General features: G+C 36.4%; 1 protein-coding gene and 1 long non-coding RNA gene across 11 annotated transcripts in view; one reads left to right on the plus strand and one right to left on the minus strand.

Annotated features, from left to right (window-relative positions):
* Spidr (scaffold protein involved in DNA repair) overlaps positions 1 to 23,445 on the plus strand; it is a 394,388-nt gene that overhangs the window by 220,316 nt on the left and 150,627 nt on the right. The gene's annotated exons all lie outside the window — the stretch shown is intronic.
* On the minus strand, positions 1,937 to 22,004 carry LOC125610541. Its single transcript, XR_007340526.1, has 3 exons — positions 19,232 to 22,004; positions 12,398 to 12,527; positions 1,937 to 3,801 (listed from the first exon to the last, which is right to left on the minus strand). It is a non-coding gene; the product is annotated as an uncharacterized LOC125610541 (long non-coding RNA).

Consider the following 23,445-nt stretch of genomic DNA (forward strand, 5'->3'; position numbering starts at 1 on the left):
CTTGGCCCCCAAACCTTGGGACTTTCCACTTTTCTAATTTGTCTCCATGTATCCTATTCAGCTATGAATATTCCCATTGGTCACAAGACTGAGGAGAGAGTTGCTTGCAGTCTGCCCTGGCCCATAGGGAGAGCTTTTTCTCAGCTTTACTTAATGTTGGTAGTTTTATGTGTCACTAATATGTTAGGGCAGTGCATTAAAGGTGGCATGTGTTGCCTCCAAAATCCAGTAGGCATCTTTTTTTCCTTTTTTTTTTTTTTTTGGTTTTTCTTTTTTGGTAGAATTGATGCAAAGTACATTTTTCACTTTGGAAGATGCATCTAGTTCATTGCACCAATAGAAATTTTACTCAGAGAGCAGGCTTCTGAATTTTTACAGTATTTATGTTCTACCCTCTGGCACATACTTATCTTACCAGGATATCTTTAGGTACCTATTAGTTTCTGCTAACAAATCAATTAGCATGATGTCATCTTGTCCTCTGAGGCAATAAAATGATTAATGTTCCTGTGGACTGGGTGAAGGCACAAGTCTGGAATTAGCTAAAAGTATCCTGCTGCCCTGCTAGGTGAAAACAAGTAGCTTTCTGCTCTGTCTGCTTATTAGAATAGGAAAAAACACATTGTTTGTCAAATCAATAGCTGCACACCAGATAAAGAGATGTGTTGATTTGCTCTGGTGGAAACCACATCTGGATCAGCAGTTGCTATTGGAGATGCATACTGATTAAGTTTGTGGTAAACCACTGTCATTCTCAAAGACCTTAACATTTTTTGCATAGACCTAACACACAAAAACTCTAGATAGGGCAGAGGGGTGGGAGGGAAAGGGAGGGGGCAGGGAGTTATTAGCAAGGACGGTGGAATGTGATGGACATCATTATCCAAAATACATGTATGAAGACAAGAATTGGTGTCAACATACTTTATATATAACCAGAGACTAAAAAAAAAAAAAAAAAAAACTGTGCTGTATAAGAAGAATTGCAATGCATTCAGCTGTCATTTATTTTTTTTAATCAATTAAAAATTTTTTTAAAAAAGAAATGTTATAGGTGTCACTCATACCTTTCAAATCTCCATGATGGCATTAATCTTTGTGCTTACTGCAAAAGAAGCAGCATTGTCATTTGGCAGAGAAGTTCAAAGCTTCTCTCTTCAGTTCATCTATTCATAATAATCCATATCACAGTAGTCCCCCATTACTCAAAGTTTTGCTTTCCACAATTATAGATACCTTAAGTCAACTGCAGTCCAAAAATATTATGTGAAAAATTCCAGAAATAAACACTTCGTAAGTTGGGAAGTGGGGGAAAATTTTGTTTTGTTTTGGGTTGTTTTTGTTTGTTTGTTTGTTTGTTTGATACCAGGGAGTTAACCCAGGGGGCACTTAACCACTGAGGCACATTCCCCAATCCTTTTTTATTTCTTATTTTGAGACAGGGTCTCCTGAGTTGATCATAGTGTCCCACAGTTGTTGAGTTCTGCTTTGAACTTGCGATCCTCCTGCCTCAGCCTCCCGAGCCTCTGGGATTATAGGTGTGCATCACTGTGCCCAGCAAGACTTCATAAGTTTTAAATTGTATATAATTCTGAATACCGTGATGAAATCTAGTGTAATTCTACCTGAAGCCAGGAAGCATCACCTTTATTCAGCATATCCACAATTATACACTACCTGCCCATTAGTCACTTAGCCTTTTCAGTTATCAGTTCAACTGTGGTAGTGTAGTGTTTTTATTCACATAACCCTTATTCTACTTAGTAATGGCCTCAAAGTGCCAGAGTTGTAGTGCTGTCAATTTGGATGTAAAAAGAGAAGCTATGATGAAAATTCTTGACTTATTAAAAGAAAACCAAAAATTGAGGTTGCTGAGATCTGCAATACAATAAGATACTGAGAGAAAGAGAGAGAAATCACATTCACATAATTTTTATTACAGCATAAACTTTTATTAGTCATTATTATTAATCTCTTACTGTGCCTAATTTATAAATTAAACTTTCTCATGGTTATTTAAATATAGGAAAAGCCAGATAGGGTTCAATACTAGAAGTTTTGAAATATATCCCCACAGTTAAGGGAGGACTACTGTACATGAGTCCAGGCACAAATGTGGAAATTCTGTCTATTTGTGAGTATGTATTCCATGTGTAAACTCAGGTTCTAGACAGGTAATCATAAGATAGACTCCATTTGTGTTTGACACTCATGAAGCCTTCCACTTAACCGACAGGATGCCCAGGTATCCCTTGAGGATTAGCATCAGTTCAGGTACAACATCTAACAAATCCTGAGAGCTTTGGTTATTTCCATTTCTCCTCCAAAGTAGCTGTATATCCATTGGGAAAGGGCAGAATGGCAATTTTAAGTTACATGACGAGATTATTGAATACTCTTTCCTTAAAGGACCCAACCTCTCTCCTTTAGTTAGAGTCTGTAGACCTCCAACTGACTCAGCTAGGCCAAGAAGAGGGACTGTTGGTACAGTCATGCTGGATCACATCAGGCCTCTGTCACTTGACTGACAGCTCAGACCAGAGTTTCCCATGCTTCTCAGCTATTCTGGTTCTAGGAACCCCCTCATTAACTGTCTATCACCAAATATCCCTATAACTTAAACCATTACTTTGGTCCTCTTGCTTATTATGTTCATCATGCATTATTTGCCTCCAGATACTTACTCTGTAGCCTCAACTGTTCCTGACCCTCATGAAAGTCAGGAAGCCCTGAGGCAGCATCTGCAATGCTGACTTTCCTGTCTGTGACCACACGGGGTACAGCTAGGAGGTGGGTATGCAGGAGACATTATAAATATCCCTAAGTCTGTATTTTTTCAGAATGATTTGGCATCTAGGCCTTTTGATATTTGTTCTATGCAGAAGGTAGAAACTCGGTTACCTTTAGGGCCTAGGAGAATGCCATTTACAGGTGCATATTTTGACAACTGTGATGAAATTTCCAGTTATATACTTCAGGTATCTTTACCTAGTAACATGTTACAACACCCACCAAACAGAGAAGTCAAATAACATCTGAGTACTTTAATATCTTATAACCTTGTGATATAGTTAGAACAAGATTCTTAATAGTTTCATTATTAATCTAAGAAATATAAATCACAATCTTGACAAAATGTTATATGCCAACCATATGTGCAATTTTCTATGTTCAGTATGTCTCATTATTGAAAATGAACCAACTGCTTTCTTAGTGTTTCTAAAGCATCCCTGAATGGGATTTTTGTCTTCCTCCCAAGAAGGGTTTGGAGACAGGGCTTCTAGGTGGTTTACTAGAGGAAGGCCTGGTGATTGAAGCCAAAACTCTTCTGTTGTTCATCTCAATCAGTCTACACTCTGATGCCTAAGATAAATGGACATCTGAAGATTGCTACTTACTTATTTTTCCCTTTTTTCCACCCACAAAAACAAACAAACAAAAAATAGTTGTGAAGATTAACAGTAATGTCTCTTAGAAAGCCAGCTCTTTTTGTTCCTATTCTTTCTCCCTCTCTGGCTTTCTCTCTTGTCTTCCCTCCATCCGTCCACCCACCACCTTCCCACTGCATTCACAAGATACTGTCCATTTTTAAAGTACAATATGAAGGAGTTCTTAGTATGATTTAGTGCAGGCCCAGCTGCTATCTCTTCTAGGGGTTTTGCTGGAGGCCAGAGCTTCCCGACAGCCCTGACTGTGGAGAGGTGGAATGTGGCCCTGACGTCAGGGCCGCTCCTGGGAATGTTTTGCATTCCTCTTCCTGGCAGTGGTCAGGTGGCTTCCAGCAAGAATGAAGGACAACAGCTTCCAAAGAAGAAAAAAAAGAGGAGGAAAAGAACAGTTTATAATCAAAGTATTGTGGGGGAGGTACTTTTATTCTCAGCCAAAATTGAAATTAGAACCAGATGTCTTACATTTTGATGCTGCACAAACGCTAAATACATTTATTAATGACTGTAATAGCTGAGCTGTTTGGCTTTTCACTGAACTTAAATCTTGAAACTCTCTTTAAGAAGTAGGGAAATTTTAACTGTGAAAGCAGCTTTCTAAATATAAAAGCAGGAACCCTGATGAGTGACCCTATAGTTAATCTAGAGACTGTTTTAAGGTTTGTTAAACTTCTGAAAAGTCAACTTCTGGAGCAAAAAATCTCTGTGATCCATTAGGGTATTTTTTGCCAATTGCTGTGTTACATGCCCATGACAGCTACTCAGATGCTGAGGCAGGAGATAGCAAGTTGGATGCCAGCCTTGGCAACTTAGCAAGACCCTATCTCAAAAATAAATAAATAATTTTAAAATAAAATTACAAAGGGCTATGGAGTACCTCAGTATTAGAGGTCTTGCATTTAATCCCTAGTACGGGGGGTGGGCGGGGGAATAGTATTTTGTGCTATTCAAATAAATTCAAGCCATTCTTTGAAAAGAGGCAAGTTCTATTTTAGCCTTTGTTACTGTTTTTTCCTCAAATATTTGCATTTCCAATGTTATTACTTCCCATTATATTACTGTTCAAACCAGATATTCAAAACAAAACTTACCAAATTCTTAATATAACAAACATATCTGAGGGTGCCAGAGCTATATAATGTGTGCAACAGATAAATGGAAAGGTAAACTTGTATTTTTCTCCTACCCACTGATGTACCTTTGTTCAAATTCATTATACTGATTTAGCTAATCCTGATCGTGTATCTACATTTTAAAATAAAATAATCTTTAAAATCAGTGCCTTTCATTAGTTTCTCATTTGTTTTGATATAACAGCAGTTATACTAACAAGAGTTCTCCAGTTTAGGTGAAATCTATTTGAATACTTCCTGTTGTACATTAAAATGGAAAGCTGGCTTCCTGTTTTAGATCATGTTGCTGGTAAGGAATTTCCAGAAATGTGGAGAAGTGCTGACTCATAGTATACAGTGGACTAATCCAGCAAAAGTAGGGATTGAAGGGGTTTTTTGAGCTCTTGGCTGAAGCAAGCAAAATATGTGAATATAATGTTCTTTTTTCTTTTTTAGAGGAAGGAGTGACTGTTGCTTGGGGATGGGATCCTTGCTAATACCTTTAAGATGACTAAAAGTTCTTAGGTTAGGTGTGTGTCTAAGTGTATTTTTCTATAGTCTATTATTAGAATTTGGAAAACAGGTTGTTTTTTTCTGGAGTCACTAACTGTTGTCTTTTGCCACTTGCCCCACAGGTGAACCACATGGCTCTTTAGGCTACAGTATTGACTAACAGTGGGATCTAGAATATGTCAGTCACATTAACCCTTGCACGTAGGGGTTGGTCCAGAAAAAACTCCTGGTATTGCAACTTTTATGTTTATTATTAGAAGTCTTTGGGCTGGGGTTGTGGCTCAGCAGTAGAGCACTCGCCTAGCATGTGCGAGGCCCTGGGTTCGATCAGCAACACCACATAAAAATAAATAAAGATATTGTGTCCAACTAAAAAATAAATATTAAAAAAAGAAGAAGTCTCTGAATTGAATAACAGTTTACTAAAAACTTTATATATTAGCTGGCCAGAATTGAGGGGGGTGGAACAGAGATTTGTTACCTGGCTCTGTCCTGTATGTTTTATATTTATTTGTTCAATTGTCTGAACCTAACTACTGATTAAGATTTCTTTGTCATTCAGCATATTCATCAGCTCCACAAACACTACTAAATAATTTTTTGTACCAGTGCTGAGGATGCAAAGAAAGGGATGGTGTGCTCCTTGTTCACTGTTGGCAGGGAGGGATGTGAGTACAAAAATACATATAGAGTTGCTTGACCCAAAATTTAAGGAGGGTGTGCTCAAATCTATGCTGACGTCAGGGGGAGTGGTTTCTTTTGATGTGATTCTAAGCTGCCAACTGAAAGTAGTTTGAGAGACACAAAATAAAAACACAATCTAGTGAGTGAGATAAGGAAAACATATATGTGACAGATATAAACTTCTTAAAAGGAAAAATTGGAAATATAAACAGCATACTGTAAATTATATTCATATCATGCTTTGAGACACCCAAAACAGCATGCCAGTTTCACTGGCAGTGATGACTACTTTCAAAGAAGTCATCACATCCTTCTGTTTCTGAGGTCTATCTTTCTCATAGACTGCTGAAAAACTTTAATGGTTATGTGTTAACCACAAGGAATAACAGAATCATAGAACACTCTTTTAAAAATTGTTTCTTAAAATATTGGTAAAAAGAAGAGCACATGTTATTTGAACAGAGGCTCCATAGGGAGAGGGGTAGCACACAGTGTTATAGAAGCTTAACCTGCATATTTGACACACAGTAGCTGTAAGCTTCAATTCTCATTTGCTCCTTGACAATAAGCTTGTCACTTAACTTTTATATCTACCAGTTTCCTCTGCTGAAAGGTGAAAAATTAGATTAGCATTTGATTTATTTCCAACTCTGGCTATTGTGAATAATGTTGCTATGTACATAGGTGTACAAGTAGCTATTTAGTCCCGGCTTTCAGTTATATGTATGTATGTATATATGGGAGTGGAATTGCTAGATTAAATGGTGATTCTGTTGAACTTCTTAAAGAACAACCATATTGTTTTTCATAGAAGCCATATCTTTACCTCCTCACCACATACACACACACAAAAAAAAAAAAAAAAAAAAAAAAAAAAAACATCTGTATTGCTGGGTATCAAATCCATGGACTTGTATATGGTAGGCAAGTGCTCTCCTACTGAACTATATCCCCAGCAGCGTAGTTACAGCTTACATTTCCACCAGCGATGTAAGAGAGTTTAAGTTTCTCTAAATTCTCACAAACACTTGTTATTTTTCATGTTTTTAATAATTGTTATTGTAATACATCAACATGAAGTGGTATTTCATTTAATAAATCTTGATGTTGCACACATGATACACTTTTTTTTTTTTTTTCAAGAGAAGATTGCACACCCAGGGGCATTTTGAGACAGGGTCTTGCTAAGTTGTCTAGGACCTCACATAAGTTATTAAGACTGGCCTCAAACCTGTGATCCTCCTACATCAGCCTCCCAAGTCCCTGAGATTACAAGCATGCACCACCATATCCAGTCAGGACACACTTTTAAATTCTGAAATACCCCAGTAAAAAATTTAGTCACTGTTACCTACAAAATGAAAATCAGCAACAAAATGCAGAGTTCCTCATCAGTATTTCTCTACTTTGATACTGGCCCTCCCTTTCCCACACATACCCATTGCTTACTGGAATGTGTATATCCATGACCACAGGCCCCTGTAGGGGCTGCTCTCAGTGCATAGAGGGCAGTAGGCTTTTCTTAAATGTTTCCTTTATCATAAAATATATTCTTATGCATCATACAATCTTGTTTCTTCCCTATATGTTCTGTTTCTTATGTTGATAGCTATTCTTTTTCATTCTTCTCTTTTTAGCTAAATTTTCTATAGTGTGAGCTTTTACTTTGTTCTTTTAAGGAATTAAAAACATTTTAAATAATTATAGACTATTCAATGAATATTCAGAGATAGACTCTACATGGAAAAGTTATCAGTAGCGCTTCATGGGTACTTGGGTCTGACAGGTAGCCAGCAGCTTTGTTAGTTCCAGTTTTATCCCAGCCTGGACATGCAGGCCTACTACAAGTTTAGATGAAGTTCTTATAGCATTCTCCTTGCTAGATTCAGGAACTTATAATAGCAATTCAACTATAGAACCTAGTGTTCCATCTGGTTGACTGGACATTCTCTTGTTAGTAATCATTTTTTTCTTAGACATCTCCAAATTATCTTTAGTAGCAGAGTACAAATGTTTAACATTTCCTTTTTTGAAAAAATATTTTTCATGTTTTATGATATTTTTCTGTCTATTCAGACAAGATGTTCTGATGGTTTCATTGTGTATTCAGATACTGTGCCTGATGTGGTAGGAAGCATACAGTCAATGACAGTCACTCACTGGAACTGAGATGATAGTGCATTTCATTATCACATCTTATGTTATTTTTTAAGTCTGTGTTAGCAAGGTGAAGAGATGTGAATAATTCATAAAACCTTTGACATCTAAGCTTTAAGATTCCATCAAAGAACTATAGGTTGGAATTATTTTAGTAATTGGAAATGCATGATCAAGAATATGAAAGGGGGTCAATGGTAGAGCGCTTGCCTAGCATGCGTGAGGCTAGGTTCAATCCCCAGCACCACATAAAAATAAACAAATAAAGGTATTGTGTCCATCTACAACTAAAAAAAATTTTTTTTTTTTTAAAGAAGAAGAATATGACAGAATTGGCTGTTCTCTGACCTGGCTATACATTCTTATAAGCTATATAGCAAAGTTTGGGCAGGGGGGCACTTTTATCATTCTGAAAGGAAACTGACAAAATATGCAAGATTACAAATATGCATTTGCATTCACAATTGTAAGAAATAAGCCTCACCCTAATTTAATACCCTGGCATCTTATGTGTATGAATAACTTACAAGTAAGTCAGCTTGATTGGGTACATGATCTTTAAAAAAATTACAAACAAGGCACATAAAAAATAACTGAATTAGTCCATAAGCACAGAATCTAACAGATTTTAAAATACTCCCTCTTGCCATTATATCAGATTTTTGCACCAATAAATATAACACAAATTTATCCTGAGTCATATGGGAAAAAGGAGGGTTAGCTACTAAGGATTTTATAATCTGAACTTACTATAAATAAAATACTCTTGTTGCAAGAACTTTGAACAGGGAGTATCTATTACTTGGTTCCTGGTTAGTTATTTTTGTTTCTCAATTTTTCTGAAAAATTCTAAAAAGGAATTTTAGCAATATGCCTCTTTTAATGTGGGGAGACATTTTTTAATAAGTATTATTTCACATTCATATATTGATCAACTAGCTTGTAATGATCCCCTGGCTCATTAATAATTTGGCATTTGTGAGCCCCACAGATGGCAGGAACCTATTCTGTTCATCATTTTGCTTCTTACTGAAATTGGTATACATTCTGAATGTTTCCTTGATATAAGTTAAACAAACCTTGAATTGTTGCATTTTATGCTTGTATCAGGAAAGCTCCAAGAAATCTGACTAAAGACTATTTTGTTTGTTCTTTTTAACATTTAGCTTAAAAATCTTGAATTTTCTCTCTTAGTCCCTTAGCCAATTCCCACCCCACCCAATCTGACCTTTGGCAGCCCAATACAATGTTGGCATGAAAATTCCTATCTTACTTCTTTAAAAAAGAAGCTATACATATTTAATGCTTTGTGGGGGCTAATTCTTCTTTAATTATTTAATTTTTATTTTTTTTAATTGATACATAAAAAACACTAAAATTGTACATTTTAATAGGGTACCATGTAATGTTCCATACGTGTATACACTGCAGATGTGTAAATCAAGTTAAACATACTTATCTCCTCAAACATTCATCATTTCTTCATGGTGAAGACTTTCAAAACCCTTTCTTCTAACTTTCTGAAATACACAGAACTTTATTTTTTATCTATAGTCACCATACTGTATAGTAATACATCAGAACTTCTTGTTCCTATGTATAACTTAGCATCCATGGATCATCCTTTTCCCATTCCTCCCTGCCCCTACTCTCCTCGGTCCCTGGTAACCACCATTCTATTCTCAACATCTAGCAGATTAACTTTTTTAGATGCCATGAATGAGATCATGCAGTACTTATCTTTATGTGCCTGGCTTACTTCACTTAACCTAATACTCTCTAATTCTATCTATATTGCTGCAAATGATTGGATTTCATTCTTTTTATGGCTGAATAGTATTCTGTCATGTGTATGTACCACATTTTCTTTAATCCGTTCATTTTCCTTCCTTCCTTCTACCCTTCCTTCCTTCCCTCTCTCTCCCTCCCTCCCTCCCTCCATCCTTCCTTCCTTCCTTCCTTCCTTCCAGTTGAACCCAAGGGCACTTAACCACTGAGCCACATCTCCAGCCTTTTTTATTTTTCATTTTGAGGCAGGATCTCCCTAAGATGCTGAGGCTGGCTTTGAACTTGTGATCGTCCTGCTTCAGCCTCCCAAGATTTTGGGACTGCAGACATGCACCACCATGCCTGGTTTCTGTTCATTATGTGATGGACACTTAGGTACTTTGCATTTCTTGGCAACTGTGAATCAAATACTGCAATGAACAGGAGAGTACAGATATCTCTTTGACAAACTGATTTCACTTTATTTGGGTTTAAATCCAGTGGCAGCATTGCTAGATCACATAGGAGTTCTATTTTAAATTGTTTGAATAACCTCTATAACTGTGTTCTCTAATGGCTGGTTTAGGGCTATTTCTTTTCATTCTTAACATACATGTAAAGGAGGCATTATTGTAAATTTGCAGATGGTTTCCTAAATTTCCCACCAGTTCACACTGAGTTATACAAAACTGAGTTTTATGACCACAGAGTTATATGACACTGGACATGACTTCAGAAGAAAGGCCATTTTTGTCTTAGACTTGCTCTAGTGTTTAGCATACTGTAAACTAGGAATGCCAAGTTTTCTTGAGTTGTTGATGACCCTGTGAAAATTTGAACAAACTGGATGGGGCTCAAAGAATTTTCCCAAGACAGTTACAACTAATTCTGCCTTTAATATTAATGGAATGTAGGTGAGCAAAACTAAATAAATAATTAGTTACTTTTCATCAGGGGAAAAATAAAATAAAAAGAATTTTCCCAGGACATGGCTGTCAAAATTGCCAAAATGTCTTACTACACCATACAGCTTCTATATAAGTATATACATGGCCTCGCTCAGAAGTAAAATAAGGAAGATACATGTAGCATTTTAAGAATGGATATTGGATCCAAGTCATGTGACAATGGGGAGATTCCTAAGTGTGAAATGTCAGAGCTGAAGCAGACTGGATAGAATCCATTTATGTCTTGGAAGCATGATTTCTTTCTAAGGGGCTTTCTCCAAGGAAAATTTGAGGATAATGTTAGTTTTATCATAGAGATTTAATTGGAGGGGCTTTGACTAATAAACTGGCAATAACCATGTTTCACATTCATTCTTTTCTTAAGCACAAATAATTAAAACCAGAAATCTCTGTCTTGGATATTATGGACCATGTGTGTCTCTAAATGAAGAAAACACAGAACCTATGAGAAGGATACCAAAAACAATACCCAGATGTTGTTGTGGTTGTCTGTTCTAATGGAGGAGATCCATTTTGCCTTGAGAAGCATTCCAGTTAGTTTTTGTAGATGGAAATCTAATCAGCAAGATAGGGAAGCATTTTATGTTAATGAAGGATGTTTCTAGTTTGTAGGAAGTCATGGGCAAGAGAAAAAGAATTGTAGGTGCAAAGTATCATCCTGTTCCCACTAGCTTTTCCATGGAGCATGTGCTTTGATTCTCTGGTTTGTGCAGCATCTGTAATATGTGACTGTATTTGCCCACATGTGTTTTTCCTTACATATTTCCTATCCCCAAATTTGGGAAGAAAATAACTTAAGTTTTATTTATTTTCTCCATTTAGTTGTCAGCAGCAGGGAGGGCCTGCTGAAGGCTTGGTCAGAGTCAGCCTAGAAATGCAAAGAGCCTATGAACTAAAGGGAAAGAGGAAGTTTTCATGTCCTAGCTATCCAAGTGACCCTAGACTAATAATTCCCTGACTTCCCTGCAGCAGAGGTTGATTGCAGTACAAATACATTCATATTTTTTAAAAAATCACAAAATATTACTATGTTTTGTATGCTCAATACTCTGTAGCTTTGCTCATTTAGCTGAATTTTTAAAATGTGGTTTTAAAACCTATCTTCTTATTTTTAATCATTATTTAATCCTAAAAAGTGTTTTATTTAATTGAGTGCTCTTGGTTTTGGACATATTTTTTTTTTCCCCCTTCAGGTGGTATAGTCTCTTTCTGAGAAATCTCTTTATTATGCATTATTTGTGATATCTACAAATATCTGATGATGTTTCTGCTGCATTGTTTTGCAAGCAACATTTTAAAATAAAGATTTAAATTTTTAAGCAAGATTTGTGTGTGTGTGTGTGTGTGGAATTTGAACTTTAATACTGCTCTTGTGTGTTTTTACCTAAAACCCATGGAGTTTTGACTCTATCCAAATTGAGAAGACTGAGGCATAGCACAAAGCGAGTCTCTAGTGGGAATTGTGCTCACAAAGGTCAGTCCTGGCTAAATATGGATCAGTGTGGACCCAGCTTGAGAGAAAGATATTTTTACGTGTTCAGGGAGGTTTGAAGACTGTGTGTGCTTTGGAAAGAAAGGGCAACTGACTCCAGAGGATAAAAAGGTATAACTTAAAACTTGAGCATTTTACAAATCCCACAGTCCAGCTGGGGACAAGTTGTCTACAGGTTAACTGATGCAGTAACCATCTTTTTTTCCTCACTATCTTCAGTGTTAGTCTGTGTCCATACTGTTTGGTGGTATAGCTCACCAAGTCTTGTTGTATCCACAGTCTTCACTCTTCTCTTTGTTACATAGTGTTATGCAGCCTATGGGTGCCTCTCAGATTTTTCTTTTAATACTAAATCAGCATGATCAGGCCTCAGTCTTCACAAAAAGTGCTAGAAAAAACAGAAATGTGATATGTACCATTATATAAAACCTAGTTTCTCTGGTGATAAAATTTTAGTTTTTGAGCACTGGTTGTGAAGAGCCCCTCTCTTTTCTTGTATTGGGAGAAAATAAGGCAGCATTATCTACAGACCCCATTAATGGACACTGTGAAGCTGAATATCCTGAAGTGTCAGGCACAGGTGCACGGTATTCGTTCAAATCACAATTTCAAACTCCCAGAACCAAAAGTTATTTTAGGAATGAATTTATTTGAATTGATACCTGAATCATATTACCAGGTAAATATGAATTTCAGATAAACTATGAGGCATATACTACAAAAAATCATACATTGTTTATTCTGAATTTACATTTAACTGGGAATCTTGTATTTTATTTGGTAAATCTGGCAATTCTATACCTAAAGCTAGATTATGTTAAATATTATAAATTCATATTAATATTGTGTAGATTAGAAATATTCTCCCTTTTGTCATAACGTAAACCTTTCAGTTTAGGAAGCCTGTACTTCATCATTTTTTCTATACTCTCCCCTCATATGTATCGAGATTAAGATGTTTCTAACTGGCGTTTGTCTCACTGTTTCATGGGCCTGACCATAATCCCTCTGCACTTTTGTAATCATAGCACCATTTTGGTAATGCCAGCCATAGATGGCAGGTGAAGGTCCTGACCTCTCCTGACTAGACCTTGTGGAACTATATGCCTTTGGGCCCTCAGTGTTTGTTGTTTATGTTCTTCCTCGAGGCCATGTGACAGTTTGGCCAGCTAGAGGCACAACAGTCATGGAAACCTCCTAGCACAGTTCAAGAGGTGCTTAGGCCAAAGTATGTGTGTTCTAATTCTCTCAGGATATCAAAGCATTTTCATACTAATTATTCAAATGACCCAGAGGCAAGAGGGGAGTTGAAAGCACATGATGTCAGAAAGCTCAGAGGTTGGAAGGGAAATGAAGTGGGAGAAGTAATTATTGCTACCTTCTAAGACCTTAACAATCAGTAACCAAAGGAGAAAGAGCAGAGCTAACAACAATCTCTACAAAGAGAGCTGCTTATAGGAATTCACACATTTCCTGCAAAAGTAATTCTAATATCACTTGAGCAAAATTTAGTCTTTTGTGGGGACCTTTTCAAAAGGAAAGTCTAATTTCCAAAGAACTTCATGAAAAGTGTAAATAAAGGCCACACTGTGAATTGTGGATGACACACCCTGTTTTGAATTGGATTTCCTGCTAGTTCTGATCGGAGGCATTCTTCCCGGACTAGGGTGAACTCAGTTCCAGTGTTTGCTTGTAAAACTGAATCCAGTCATTGTATTTGCAGTTTGGCTTCCTGCCTACTGTTAAAGTACAGAGCAAACTTAAGCTAGTTACTCCCTATGATTCTGTGTTCTCCATAAAGAGGGAAAGGAGAGGGGAAAACCCAAGGGGTGATTGGGTTCATTTACATACTGTGCCAGAGGGCAGCTGCTGGCTGCCATGTCATCACATAACTCTGTGGAGAATCCTGATATTCCATTTACCAGAATAAGAGACAGTCTGAGGAAAAAAAAGAAGAAAAGACAGGCTCTCTTGTATAGTTCTAGCCTTACCCTCATCAACTGAATAACCTACTTCTGTTTTATTAACTAACATAGATGAAAATATATAAGATTTTCTATTCTTCCCTCTCTCCAAAATGTTGTGTATGAAGAAAGAACTTCTGTAAAAACAGGTCACAGGGAGGGACGTGAGTGATACTGCTCACTGGTGGACCTGACTGCTCACTGAGTTACCCTGAAGGGAACATCATATCATGGACACAGTTCACTGGATATATGGGGAAGATCTGGGGGCTCACCCATTCTCCCTAGAGTCATAGAAAATATGATGAAGCCTATAGTGTAACTCCAGCAGCTCTATTAAGATATCTGGCAGAACTTGACAAGAGTGTGGATTTGAAGAAATTGTGATTTCACTAAATGTGAATGAATCTAGAAGCAAACAATGTCATCAGTCTGCATGCCATTAGGAGCAATACACTGGGAGTCATTCCCTGGAACTAAACTTAGAGCCTCTGAATTTGGGAGAGGGACAGAAAGGAGGAATGGTCAGTTCTGAGCTGTTCCTAGGATCCACTTCCTCCCACTGAAGTAGTGCCATATAGTACTGAAATAACAAATGTTGAAATGTTGCAAGAGACTTGGGGTCACCCATGGCACTGGCTGACATCGCAGCATATGCATCTCTTGCTGATCTCATGCAGTTATTTAATTCTGGTTTGTCCTATTGGATTAGAGCCACATTAATTTTTCTTCAGATTTGGTTTTATATAATTTAAATAAATATGGATATTTAATAAATATCAGTAAATTTTGAGTTTACTATTAACAAGAAGTTGAGTCCTGCTCCCTTGCTATTACTCTGCTAAAGGCTAAGAATAAAATCAAAAAATTTAAGACATGGATTTTAGTCACAGGGAGTCTTTTTCCCTTTTTTGACTAGAATCCTGTAAAACTACACTAATAACATAAAGTGGCAGACAATGAACACAAAGGAAAAAAATCAAGTTTGTTCTTGGGTGTTTTATGAAAATGGTACGTTTAACTGCCTGGTACACACAGGAACCAAATATACAAAATTGAAGAAACAGATTAAAAATATTTCTAAAGCTAACCATGGAAGAGATGGTAGATCCTAAACATTCAGGAACTTTAACAAGACAGTTTTTAAAGAAGTCAAAATGAAGCAATCAAGAACAGGAATTCTGATTTCTAGTTACGAATCTGGCATTTACAGAGCTTGGAAGTCATCACTCCTCTCTTCCCAACAAGAAAAAAAAGCTGAGCATATTAAGAATAAATACTTCCTAGCTCCATCAGAGAATTGAGGTCAGAGGACAAACCACTGCCCCCAAAATTGAATTGACAGGCAGATACAGAAAATCACAGCTTCCTGGAACAAATTACCACGAGCAAAAATATCCTCTGAATCCAGGGTACAAAAACTTAAACTAATTGACAAAGTGCTGGGAGATTATGAACTGTGATGGCAGTTCTAATCTGTACATGCTTAGTTATTTCCTAAATCGGACATAAATCCAGGAACTGATTATGTAATGTTTGCTGTATATATTTCTCATTTCTAAAAGCATGCTAAGCTGCATCATTGTTACCGAATTAAATTGTAAAGACAGAACCCAGTATCCATGATGTGGCTCAGCTTGTATAGGTAGATTCATCTCATTTCCAAACTGATATGCCTTTGGTGTCTTTGGAGATATGCAAAAAACTTGTCAGTTCCTTAATTGATTTAAAGAAGTCACTTCTGTACTTTGATGCTAATGTTGAAAAGAGCTATGCTGGGTGCATTTTTATATTGTAATTCTAATATTCTTTAAAGCAGAAATCTTTAACTTTGATACATTTTTTTAAATTTTTTTTAAGTTGTAGTTGGACACAATACCTTTATTTTATTTACTTTTTTATGTGGTGCTGAGGATCAAACCCAGGGCCTCACACGTAGGCGAGTGCTCTACCACTGAGCCACAACCCAGCCCTGATACAAATTTTTATACCACATAAAGACTGTGTCCTTAAGTTGGAGAAAAGAGCCTTTTAAACAAATGATGCTGGGAAAACCAGATAATCTATGTGTAGAAGAATGAAACTAGATCCCTATCTCTCACCCTGCATGATAGTTCACTTAAAATGGATCAAAGACCTGGGAATTAGACCAGAAAGTTTACAACTGCTAGAAGAAAACACCCCAACATATAGGCGCAGGAAACAACTCCCTCAGTAGGATGCAAAAAAAGCCCAGGAAATGATCACAAGAATTAATAAATGGATGGCATCCAATTAAAAAGCCTTTGTACAACAAAGGAAATAAAAGCATGAAGAGAGAACCTACAGAATAAGAGAAAATCTTTGCTAGCTCCTTTTTGGGGGGCAAGTGGGATACTGGGAATTGAACTCAGGGGCACTTGACTACTAAGCCACATCCCCAGCCCTATTTTGTGTTTTTATTTAGAGACAGGGTCTCACTGAGTTGCTTAGTGCCTTTCTTTTGCTGAGGCTGGCTTTGCACTCTTGATCCTCCTGTCTCAACCTCCTGAGCTGCTGGGATTACAGGTGTATGCCTTTTGCTAGCTATTCTTAAAACAGGAGATTAATATCCAGAATATATAAAGCACTTAACACCGAAAATCCAGATAACTCAGTCAATAAATGGGCAAATGAACTAAACAGAGACTTCTCAGGAGAAGAAATACAAATGGCCAACAAAAAATGTTTAATATCTTTAGCAGTCAGGGAAATGCAAATCAAATCTACACTGAGATTTCAATCAGTTAGAATGGCAGCTATCAAGAATACAAATGATAATAAGTGCTGGAAAGGATGTGGGGAAAAGGAACCCTTATATACTTGGGTGGGATTATAAATTAGTACAGCCACTATGGAAATCAGTATGGAGGTTTCTCAAAATATAAGGAATAGAAGCACTATATGACCCAGCTATATCATTTCTCATTATTTATCTTAAAGAATTAAAGTCAGCATACTATAACAATATGCATATTCATGTTTATAGCAGCACAATTCACAATAGCCAAACCATAAAGAAAATGTGGTTGGGGCTATAGCTCAGTGACAGAGCACTTGCCTTGCAAGTGTGAGGCACTGGGTTCGATCCCCAGCACCACATAAAAATAAATAAAGATATTGTGTCTATCTACAAATAAAAAAATATATTTAAAAAATAAAAACATGGCTTACATACACAATGGGGTTTTATTCAACCATAAAGAAGAATGAAATCATGTCATTTGTAGGAAAATGGGTGCAATTTGAGGAGCATTATGTTAAAGTGAAATAAGTCAAACTCAGAAAGTCAAGAGTTATATGTTTTTTTCTCATGGGTGGAAGCTAGAGAGAAAAAAAAAAAGAAAATGTGGGAAAAGATCTCATGAAAATAGAAGGAACACCAATAGAATTAGAGGAAGGGAAAAGTCTAGGTATAGGGCAATGAAACTGACTAACTGTATTGTTCTATTGAATGCATGTACAAATATGTACCAGCGAATCCCACTATTATTTATAATTATGATGCAAAAAATATAAAAAATGAAGAGTATATCTTGAGTGTAGCTCCAGTTGAATAGAAATTATTTTCCCCAATGAGGAAAATCCTTCAATGTGACGATTAAATGCCTTTCAGTAGTTAGTGGGCAATTTAAGGTTACACTCAGAATTTGTGCATGATGATTATTTCTACAAATCCAATTCTAGATAAATAGTAAACTTTACCATTTTTTAAACATAAGAAAAAGTCTGAATTCCAAATTATCTGTAGCAAGCCAGTGAAACATGCAGTGATATATCTTGTACAGCAAGACTGTTATCTAGATTTTTAATAACCTTTGTAGTTGTTGGTGATGTGGTTTGTTTTAGTCTTTAAGGAGTGTTTGCTCTTATTTTTCTAATTTGTCACTAGTTCCTCTTGGAGTATTCCTTTAAACAATTAGCTGTGTATCACAAAAGGAAAAGATAAGAAATTTGAGTGTGCAAAGGGGGGGGAAAGTAACTTTGCAGTTTGGGGAATAATAGCAATTTAGTACTGAACAAATTTGTTGCAGTGTTGCATTTAACTACCTATAAGTATATTCCAGTGTGTTGACTTTAGTTTTAGCTGTGTATTATATTTTTTAAAAGCAATTGTGCCCTGTCACTGTCTACCGTGCATATGTATATTCCATTGGAAGTAAGAGCTTTGCAGAGTCCACTTGACCAAATTGAAGAATGCAAGCCCATTCTCTTTTGTCAGCTCCAGGGTCCTTGTGAACCAGTCACCTGGTCACTAATGCCCCACTTCCCTTTCTGTAATATGTCTATGATAGCGTAAAGAAATAATTATATATTTGTCTAAAGAGAAATGGTACTGATAACTGTCTTTTCTTTCTTTTCCAGTTTTTTTTTAATACAGTAATAATTATTGAGTAGACAAGAGACTGAGGTATGGTTTGACCCAAGAGCTCCCAATACTTTTGGAGTAGGTTTAAATATGAAAAGAAGGGATAGCAGTACATGGTGCTGTGTTCCTGGGATCTTGTTCTCTTGCTTCCTATTTTGATGAAAATGAAGTAAAATAACTCGTGAATGAAAGATTCCTTTTGGTATGGTCTTGTGTCTTCCATGACCTGAATCCATTTTCTCTTTCAGATCAGGTTGACTTTATAAGCAGGAACTTTGATTGTTACTCTTACTTTTAAGTAACCTATGAACAAACACCTGCTGATAAGGAATAACATTTATATAATGTTATCTGGTTGATGCAAAAAGCTTGTTACCTTTGGGAAAAATAGACACAGATATTCTTAAGGTGGTAAAATTTCCTTGCTTATGTTGACCAGACAATTCTGATGAAACAGCAGATGAGCTTATCAAAAATGGTTGCTCTTATTGACAGAACTAAAGAACATTTCATAATTTTCCTTAATGTTAACTATCCTAGATTATGAGTGCAAATGTCAATGTGCAGCTTGACATTTGCCCAACTTCTGATAGGAATTACTGTTCTTTCACCTTATGGGATATTTTATAGTCTTGACTATCCTTTCCAACTATCCCTCTTCATGCATAGTATTTCTCTCCATTAGCTTTTCAGATTCTTGGGCCCAACCTCTTTTCTGGATACCCAAAGGGAATCACTTACCAGTTCCATCCTTGTTCCTTTGGAAGTCGAGCAACCAAGCACACTCTTTTTTTCCTCTCCTCCAAATTTCAGTTGTCCTTTTACATCTAGCCATTCCCTCAGGATACTCAGTTCCCTGAAAAACATTCTAGTTTCTGCTAAGAAGTTTGGACTGTATTGGCAGTTTGCCCAAATCTCCTGAGTTTGTTCAAGTACAAAATTCCATGAAGCCCAGTGCAATCGCTTTTGCATGTTACAGGAGAAATACATGTTCTTTATGGCCATCTGCCTGATGATGACTTTTTTCTTTCTACTTTTCTGAGTTATCTATATTAGCCATTCATGACTTTTAAAATCAGAAAATACTTCCTTTTTTTCTTACTATTGTCCCATCCTCCCTTTATTTGTATCTTAAGGTGACATAGCCATTCTTAAGTCTGCAGTGACTCCTACATTCTACCACTTCGAGAATTAATATCAGCCAAGTGTGGTGATACACACCTGGAATCCTTGCTACTTGGGAGGCTCAGGCAGGAAGATCACAAGTCCAAGGCTACCCTGGGCAACTTTGTGAGACCTTGTCTCAAAATAAAAAAGAACTAGCGTGTAATTCAGTGGTAGAGCACTTTCAAGCATGACTGCATGATTATCTGCATTCCATCTCCAGGACTGAAAAAGAGAAGAAGAATTAGTATTTTCCTCCAAAAAAATGAGCATTTCCCTTTAAATTGTCCCTTTGGGGCTCTTTGCTGTACCAAAAAACAAGTCAGTTTTTTTGTGACCTAAGAATACGCTTTCCAGGTGTTAGCTCAAACCCAGCTTCTCCATTCCTGGGCTTATCATCTTAGTAAACTAATATTTCAACCTCAGTTTCTTCAATTTTAAGCTTTTAATAGTAATAATAGCACCTACTTTGTAGGGTAGCCATGATGCTTTATTGAGCTATAGCAGCAACATGCCTAAGCAATGTGCCTGGCATGGAAAAGTAACTCAGTAGTCTTCGCTGTTATTTTAATGATAGCTCCATAGTGCATATGTTGAAATCAGACTCAGGTTACACAGTTAACTGTGCCTCCAGACTCACCTTGCTAAACTACTTGAAGAAGCAGCCTCTCTCCATGTGAGGGGTTTACATTCTGTTCTCACCCCCTTTAATTGCATTCAATCTTTAGTTTACACTTCTCTGCTGAGATTGGCTGCCCAGTAGTAAACTTCTAATCAACTAATTTTTCCATTGGCTTTTTCCAATTTGCATACTGTTTGCTTCCTTCGCATCTTTGCCATTACTGACCTGGTTCCTTAACAGCCTGGCCACAGTCCTCACCCTACCCTTTCCCTTACTACTCTCTTGACCCTCATATGTTGCTTTCCTTCCATCCCCTGCCCTACTACTGTCTCTGTTTCCCTTTTTCCTCCCCCTTCCCTACTTCTCCTTTGGGTTCCTCACTCTATTTCCCTCCAGAGGATTCTTAATAACCCTCTCTTTCCATGTGTCTTTCATGCCATCTCTCCCAGTAGCTGTCCTTCTGCCCGTTGCATTTGTAAGGGTTTCTGTGGGTTAGTGTAGAAACCTTATAAACGATAATTGATTCATTATATTTATCATATGATGACATAAAGAAAGTCTGATGAGCTAGTTATGGCAGCACTTACCTGTAATACCAGTGACTCAGGAAGCTGAGGAAGGAGGATCACAAGTTCAAGGCCAACTGAGGCTACTTAGGAAGCAAAATAGCAAAATAATGCCTCAAAATTTAAAATAATAATAATAATAAAGGGCTAGGTATGTAGCTCAGTGGTAGAATGCCCCTATACTCAATCCTCAGTACTACAGAAAAAGTTACATAATAACATTGAGGAGGGGGATGCTGAAATTTATTTGTGAAATGTGATTACAACTGTGCAGTATTCAAAGAAAGAGGTAGAAAGATCACACCATTGTTCACTGCTTTCTGCCTAATGATTGTTTTCTCCTTTCTGCTTCTGATTTTTCCAGGTTTTATATAATGGTCATTTATTACTTTTATAACAACAACAAAAAAGTTAATTCTTGTCCTCTGTTCTTCTTTTATATAAATCTTGAAGTGATCACATCGCAGTAGATAATTTACCTAGTTACAAGTCTATCCCTTAGCATAATTTTCTTCTCTTTGCATTTGGCATTAAGAGGGTAGATTTCAGGCTGGGGTTGTAGTTCAGTGGTACTGCACTTGCCTGGTATGTGTGAGGCACAGGGTTCGATTCTCAGCACCACATATAAATAAATAAAAGAAAGATCTATCAACAACTAAAAATTATTTTTTAAAAAAGAGGGTAGATTTCCCCATTCTTCTGAGTTGTATTTGTAACCATCTTTTTGATGTCATAATATACTATCTATTTAAAACAACACCTAATTTTAAATGACTTTTATGGATGTTGAAATTAATATTACCTGTATTACAGATGATGGGTATCAGAGGTGGTGATTTCTGATTTTAAGTCTGAGGACACCTAAGAACTTAGTTTCTGTAAGGGGTAAAATGGGCAGGGGGTGGAGGAGGTGCTTGGGAACAAAACTGACCAAATTATATTGTTATATTTTGTACATGTAGGAGAATGTAACAACAAATCCCAGTATTATGTATAAATAACATACCGATAAATGTATATAAGGGAAAGAATGATGAAGGAAATGCTGTTTTTATTTTTGTTTACTTTTTAAAATTTTTTTTGTTTAGTTTTATATGGGCCCAATATCTTTCTTTATTTATTTTTATGTGGTGCTGAGGATTGAACCCAGTGCTTCAAACGTGCGAGGCAGGTGTTCTACTATTGAGCTACAGCCCCAGCCCTGTTGTTTACTTTTTGAAAGTGAAAATTAAAATCTTTGTTGTGACATTCTAGATATTTGGAAACATTTTCAATAAACTTAAGTATAATTATAAAGGATTTTATTTCTGATGAATATTATATGTCATAGATGAAACATACCTAATTATCCCACCATTTTAATACAGATTGAGAATCCCTAATCTGAAATCCCCCAAATCTGAAACTTTCTGAACACCACAGCAAGTAGACAATTCACAACTGACCTAATGTAGATACACTAAAAATAGTGTATAAAATTACCTCAAGCTATGTGTACAAAGTATATATAAAACATCAGAGTTTTTTTAATTCATACTTGGGACTCATCTCCAAGATAGGTCATTATGTATGTGCAAATAGTCCAAAATTATAAAAAATACAAATTTAGAAACATTTCTGATCCAAAACATGTTGGATAAGAGATACTCAACCTCTAGAACCAACATATACAACTATTTTGATATTTTTTTCATATTTTCTTTAGTTTGTACTCATTTGTATCCTTATTTTTCTAATTGTTGCAATTAAATTACCCTTGCTATTTTTCATGATCCATTGTTTTGGTTTGTGTTTTTGTATTTTTTTGTTTGTTTGTTTGTTTGTTTGTTGTTTAACAAAAAAAAGTACTGGAGGTTGAACCCAGGGATATTCTACCACTGAGCTACATGCCCCCTCCTTTTTATTTTTTATTTTGAGACAGGGCCTGACTAAATTGCCTAAGCTGGCCTCAAACTTACTATCCTCCTTCCTCAGCCTCCTGGGACACTGGGATTACAGGTGTGCACCATTGTACCCAGCTACATCATGCATTTTTACATGATGTTTTATTAAACATTTTGTGCATGATTTATTTAGTATTTTTGTACTATTTTATTACATATATAATATTTCTTCACATTGTTGTCCCATAAATTATTAAGGATTTTAGTATTAAAGGTTTAAAAAGGAAAAAGAGAATACAATATCAAAGGGGAAATATTTTTTTCTCTTTGGCTAAAAATAATATAAAAAATATACTAGAAAATAGTTGTGGAATAGAATCTGTTATTTAGAATAAGATTTGGGGTTTTTTCCTTAAGCTTGAAGCTTTTTTGCCTCTCAACCTTAAACAATTTATTTTCTTTACTCTCCAGATCTAGTCACAGATACAAATGTACTTCCTTGCATTTGGCCAATATGCAATTTTGAATGGGTAGCCATGGGACTTGGCATGGTGCTGCTTGCCTGTAATCCCAACAACTTGAGAGACTGAAGCAGGAGGAACACAATTTGAGGCCAACCTTGGCAAATTGAGATGCTGTCTGAAAAAAATTAAAGGGCTAGGCATGTAACTCAGCAGTAGAGCACTCCTGAGTTTAATAGAAGGGATTGTAAGCTCCAGC

This window comes from Marmota marmota, unplaced genomic scaffold (genome assembly GCF_001458135.2).
Source record: "Marmota marmota marmota unplaced genomic scaffold, marMar, whole genome shotgun sequence".
Taxonomy (NCBI): Eukaryota; Metazoa; Chordata; class Mammalia; order Rodentia; family Sciuridae; genus Marmota; species Marmota marmota.